This window comes from Miscanthus floridulus, chromosome 16 (assembly GCF_019320115.1).
Source record: "Miscanthus floridulus cultivar M001 chromosome 16, ASM1932011v1, whole genome shotgun sequence".
NCBI lineage: Eukaryota > Viridiplantae > Streptophyta > Magnoliopsida > Poales > Poaceae > Miscanthus > Miscanthus floridulus.
The window spans coordinates 110,179,474-110,185,960 of record NC_089595.1 but is presented as its reverse complement, the minus strand read 5'-3'; positions in this window follow the sequence as shown (position 1 = coordinate 110,185,960).

The following is a 6,487-nucleotide window of genomic DNA, read 5'->3' as shown; positions in this document are numbered from 1 at the left end:
GATTTTCCAATATGGAAAATCATCTCCCTCAAAGATAGGAGGAGGACCATCCCCGTGAGACATCTTGCTCTAAGCGTTTAAGCTTAAAAACGTGAGCACGAGGCTCTGATACCAATTGAAAGGATCAAGATGCCCAAGAAGGGGGGGGGGGGTGAATTGGGCTAATTCGAAATTCTCTTGCAATAAACAAATCCTACGGATAGTCCAATTAACCCCTTGTGCCTAGAAAAGTGTTTCTATCAAACTAATGCACAACGAACTCACCACCTATGTTCCAACCTTACTCAAGCAAGCAATTCTATGGATGTAAAACAAGTATTGAATTGCTTAAAGTAAATACTCAAAGTAAGTGCTCAAAGTAAATAGGGAGAGAAAGGAACGCGGCGATGTTTTGCCGAGGTATCGAAGAGTCGCCACTCTCCACTAGTCCTCGTTGGAGCACCCGCGCAAGGGTGTAGCTCCCCCTTGATCCGCGCAAGGATCAAGTGCTCTTTACGGGTTGATTCTTCGACACTCCGTCGCGGCGAATCACCCAAAGCCGCTCACAACTTTGAGTTGGGTCACCCACAAGCTCCGCCGGGTGAACACCAAACTCCCAATCACCACCAAGCCGTCTAGGTGATGGCGATCACCAAGAGTAACAAGCACGAACTCTCACTTGACCACGCGAAGACTAATGAGACGATGGATGCACACTTGGCTACTCTTGATTTGCTAGTGAGGCTACTCTCTTGGATTCTCAAATCACAAACACCTCACTAGGAACTTGCTCTTCTTGGCACTCACAAACGTGTTTCTCAGCTGTTGGAATGAGCAAAAGTTGCTCCACTCACGAGTGGAGCTTCTATTTATAAGGCAGCCTGAAAAACTATCCGTTATGAGCTTCTGCGGGGTGACCGGACGCTCCGGTCGTGATGACCGGACGCTCCGGTCAGTTCTACCCGCGAACCAGTATTTAAAGAGTCGACCGGACGCTGGCAGGGTCCGGTCAGCACTGACCGGACGCGTCCGGTCGCATAAAACCCTTACTGGAACCTTACTGGACTCGACCGGACGCTGAACCCTCAGGGTCCGGTCGCACTGACCGGACGCGTCCGGTCACACTTTTCCAAGTCTGGACCCTTACTGGAGTCGACCGGACGCTAGCTCTCAGCGTCCGGTCACACGACCCTCCAGCGTCCGGTCACAACAGACTTAACCACCTCAGTCAAACGAACTGACCGGACCCTGCGGCCAGCGTCCGGTCGCACCGGAGCCAGCGTCCGGTCAGTGTTTGACCCTCCATTCACTTTCAACTCTCGATCATATGTGAATGAAGTTTGCTCCAAAGGATCTTAGGCATTCATAGGAGCTACCTAGAGCTAGTTTTAACAAGTGTGCACCACACCTAACTCACTAGACTCAACTAGGTCAAGCTACCCGTTCATACCCCCCTTCATAGTACGGCCAAAGGAAAAACAAAGTCCTAAACTACTCTAAGTGTCTCTCCAACTCCAATCGACACTTAGAACTAGTTATCCTTAACCTTGTCGTCCATCCTCTGAAAACCGAAACGATTTCCATCGTAGGGGCATGACAACCTCGATTGCCCAATCGATCTCCATTACCATGACCTAACTTAATTGCCTCTGCAAAACACACGTTAGTCATAGTAATCTTGTATTGACATTAATCACCGAAATCCAACTAGGGGCCTAGATGCTTTCACCGTACCCAGATCCTCCAGATTCGCTAACAACCATGTTTGCGGACTTCTTCTGCTTGTCCTTGCGGTCAGGGCACTCTTTTGCCCAATGGTCAAATGCACCGTAGACAAAGCAAAGGCCCTTTTCTTTTTCCTTGCCCTTCTTCTTAAAAGTTGCAGCTTTAGGCTTGACTGCAGGCCTGTTTTTCTTCCTCTATGCGGCATGAAAGTTCTTCTTTTGCACCAGATTGGCGCTAGAACTTTCCTCATGCGCTTTCTTGCCATGAGTGTCCTTTGCCCTAGCATTCTCCTCCACACCAAGAGTAGCAATGAGATCAGTCACACTGAACACTTGCCTCCTGTGCTTTAGAGTAGTGGCAAAGCTCGACCAAGTAGGTGGCAGCTTAGCGATTATACCGCCGGCCACAAACTTGTCAGGCAACTCATACTCATTGTTCTGGAGTTCCTTTGCCAGCATCTGTATCTCATGAGCCTGCTCTACTACAGATCGGTCATCGACCATCTTGTAGTCATAGAACTTCTCCATGATGTACAATTCAGTGCTAGCATCGGCAACACCGAACTTGGCCTCAAGTGCATCCCACATGTCCTTGCCAGTGTCCATATCCATGTACACTTGCACCATGGTTTCAGCTAATATGCTGATGAGACCCCCCTTGAACAAGTTATCTGCCTCATTGAACTTAATCTCCTCCTCGTGAGAGAAAGGAGGTTCAATGCGCTTTCCCTTGATCACGTGCTCACAACGCATACTAGTGAACCATAGCTTGGAGCGGACACGCCACACTTTATAGTTTGATCCATCATCTTTCAATGGTGGTGGTTTTAGTGACGCAGCAAAACTAGCAGCCGAAAATGACCTATCAAGTTTTTGGATTGTTGAACATTTGGTCAATTTACGACTTATATTAATCCATAAATACGACTTAAACAATAGTAACAGTACCACTAACCATACTGTAACAACACCACTACTGCAGATAGTATTTAACAGTGCAGCAACCAAGTGCGCTAAAAACGCTAACAGAATAGCATATGAACAATAGCGCATAGTGGGATTAGATTTATACCCTAGGGTGGGACTGCCGGTACCCGCGGACAGTGAGCCACCATCTTCTCCGTCGTTGGTGTTGGTGCGGCCACCAGTCCTCCTCGTGTCCACCATGTTGCAGAGGAGGTCGCGCCGGGAGACTCCTGTAGGTGCGGTGTCGGAGCAGTGGCACGGGAAGCTCCTGCAGGTGCGGTGTGGAAGCAGTAGCACGGGAACCTCCTGCAGGTGCGGTGTCGAAGCAGTAGCACGGGAAGCTCCTGCAGGTGCGGCGTCGGAGCAGTAGAACGAGACTCTCCCGTCAGGAAGCAGAAGCCCCCGAACAGGAAACTGCAGACGGGGCAGCAGTCGCACCGGAAAGCCGGCGCTCGCCTACTTAGCTTCTCAGAAACTCAAGGAGTAGCTGATGAGATATTTTTTCAAAACAGCTTTTGCTTTTGATATCTGCTTTTATGACTCTATTGACCATAGGCCAACGTTTGACTTCATAGAAAAGAGTGATAGCGCCTCGTCTCGGCCGAAATCCATGCGAATGCACGGAAAATAGAGGATCAAATAATAGGTTAAATAAGTGGGCTAGTCCTAGCCCTCCATTACGATCCTATCTCTCTCCGCAGGTTGACTTATAGGTCGAAACATTCCCGGTTTGTTCGTTTTTGGTATGAACGACCGAAACATTGCCGAGAAGCGAAAGGTTGATGTCAACAACTCACACTGAAAGGCGCTCCCCAAAAACTTGATTCCCCGCCTACCCGTGCAGGTACGCTTGACGGGGGAAGTTCCGGAGGCCTGCTACCGAAGGTCCCTGTGCGCGCAGGGAACTCCGGTCGGAGATGCAGATGAACAGCTCAGCGCTCAGATGTTGCGGAGAGGAGGAAGAGGAAGAGTCGGGTCTCGCACACCTGGAACAGGGGGTGCCCTCCCCTCATTATAGCCGTGGCAATTCCCCATCTGTCCGTTAGGCCCTGTCGGGGAAATGAACCTGGACAGGGTGGTTGGGCGTTGGGAGTTGGCTGCGGCGGCTAGGGTTTTGGTTGCCAGGCCACCCGGTTCTGCCTCTCAACTTGTCTATGTGAGAGTCCTAAGACTCACTATTTAAGTTGATAACCTTTTTAGTGAATTTCCCATATGGTACTAATCACTTTTCTACTTAACAATAATTGTGGGCCTTTGAAGTTTATTTGATTAATTAGAATAAATAATAGGCCTGGCCCAAATTAATCTAACACATGCTTGGGAAACCAACATGACGACGTGCAATCCGAGACGGTTTGTGACTCCGTGCTCATGTTTTGACATATCGATATAGATATAAGATTCCTAGCTAGTTATGCAGGATTGGAAGGATTTTCCTCGTACAATCTATATACGATTTCCGTTGTACGCATCCGGGTTTGTTTTACCTTTTCTTTCCAATTTTCTGTCTGTTCGTGAGTCTTGTTTTGGTTGACATCCGTTTGTCTGTCCGTTCCAAAGTATAGTTTTTGTTTGTGTCTGAACTGGCTGCGTTTTTTTTTTCCTATGAGCTAACATGGAAACGATTGGCCACCGGTCGATTTTTTTTTCCCGAGCTGATCATCCGTGCCTATTACTATTAGCCATTGGAAGATTTTTTTTAAAAGAATCAACATACCATGTGCACCGACAGAAAAAAAAAATAATCAGAAACTACCTTTGCGAGGCTGACGTGCGCATGTGAGAAGGAAATTAGAACAGAAAAATCGACCATGTTGAGGTGGATTACATTACGGAAGCTTGACAACTACCAAAAAAAAAGAAAAAAGAGATGGAAACGGAAAAGAAAAGGACGTGGAGGAAAAATTAAAGGAACGACGGACTGGACTTGATCAAAATTTTGTTGCACAAAATTTTTTTTAGCTCTTACCCAATACGTTTTGAAATTGGACTCCGTATTACGCTAAAAAGAGCTATTCTAACTCGTATAAGCACGGGTTGTATATATATATAAGTCTGGACGAAAAAACTCTCTATTGTCCTGTAGTTAGAGAGAGACGGACCAAAAAAAATAGATGAACGAAAAAAATAGCCAGATATTTTGCCTCTTTATTATTACTAGTAAATGTGGCTGTGCGTTACAACGGGAGAAAAAAACTATTAAACATTCCTACAAAACGTGAATGGTATATATCTACTTATGTTTTATGCTTTTATCATTTATTTTATGATGACCATCACATCCATAATATAAGTTAATGTTCACAATAAATAACAATGTCCTATTAGGCCCCCTATGGAACATAGAAAGCAAAAACATAGGAATAAAAAAATATAGAAATTACACAGTAATGCAGTTGTAAAATTGAGGATTAAAAAATACAGGAATTTGAAACGAACATTTGGATGGACCATAGGAAAACATAGGATTTTTACCAAGAAGTTTGAATGGATGCTAAAGTTCCTATAGTTTTTCTCCAAAACAACGAAAGTTTCTACACTATTCATATACTCCATTCCTGTGAACCAAAGACATGAATAATAACAATTCCTATAGGATTGTCAATCCTATGTTTTCCCCCATTTTCCCTACGAACCAAAGGACGCCTTAAACCTGTATCGAATTAAAATACACATTGATATATTTTGCTTCCGTTGTAAAGCGCATAATTATTTAGATATATGAATATATCATAATTTTAATTTTTCATACTACCCATGTGTTTCTATGACTCAATATCGACCTTTGTAGCTTTTTTTGATGCATCATTTCAATCTCCGTAACATTTTTATCGATGTGATTTGTCTCTCCGCCAATGATTCTGATGGGAGACCTCTCTTTATTTTTCACGATAGCCCTCATCAGAAATTACATAAATACATTTGTTTAGATTTTATTAGACAATAATCTTCCCAAGATTTTGGTTCACGAAATAATTAGTTGTACCATTGACTAACCATATTTTCATAAAAAATAGTTTTGTTTCTAATCAAAACTACATCAAATGGTGTAAATCTTTCTCCTCAAAACTTAATGTGCAAACAAACATAATAATTGCTGAAAAGTAATGGTTATGCACCGGGGCTCATAGGCAGTAACCGGACAACAAAAATTTAGTGAAGGCTTCGAACTCCTCGGTTACCTCCGTGTATTCCGGATTTGCCTCTGATACGTTCTTGGTCATCGGCGAAACTATATGCATGCAACATATGCAAGGATGATTTAACACACCTATAGATGAAGCATAGACTAACAAGGTTTATAACATCTATGGATAGATCACATTTTTGGTTTGGTATTTTTCTGATTTTTCTATGATTTTTTGTGGATTTTGCAAGACCTTTGTTTTTATAGAAAAAAAAGAGAAAAGGAAAAGAAAAGGAAAAAGTCTTGTATGGATTTGGTCTAGCCCACAAGGAAGCCGGTTCAACGACAAAGATTCAGCCCAGGTAAGCCCAGTTAAAGAGGCCTACTCGAATCTAAACATTATTTTAAAAACTATTAAGTCTCTCCCACGTTTACTTTCTCTAGAATCATATTTCTTGCTATTTTCTTCCCCACTCCTAATCAATGTTAATGTAGCTGAATCCGCAGACAGGACATGAGTGACCACTCCTAGACCGACACGGACACGAGTGGCAGGGCTGGACGAAAAATTATGGTGAAAGAAATTTTATCTTTTTAGTATTAGAGGTACAGATGTATAGAAGATATAGATATATAATTATATATTATATATAATATATATAGAATATAGATATGGATATGGATATGGAGC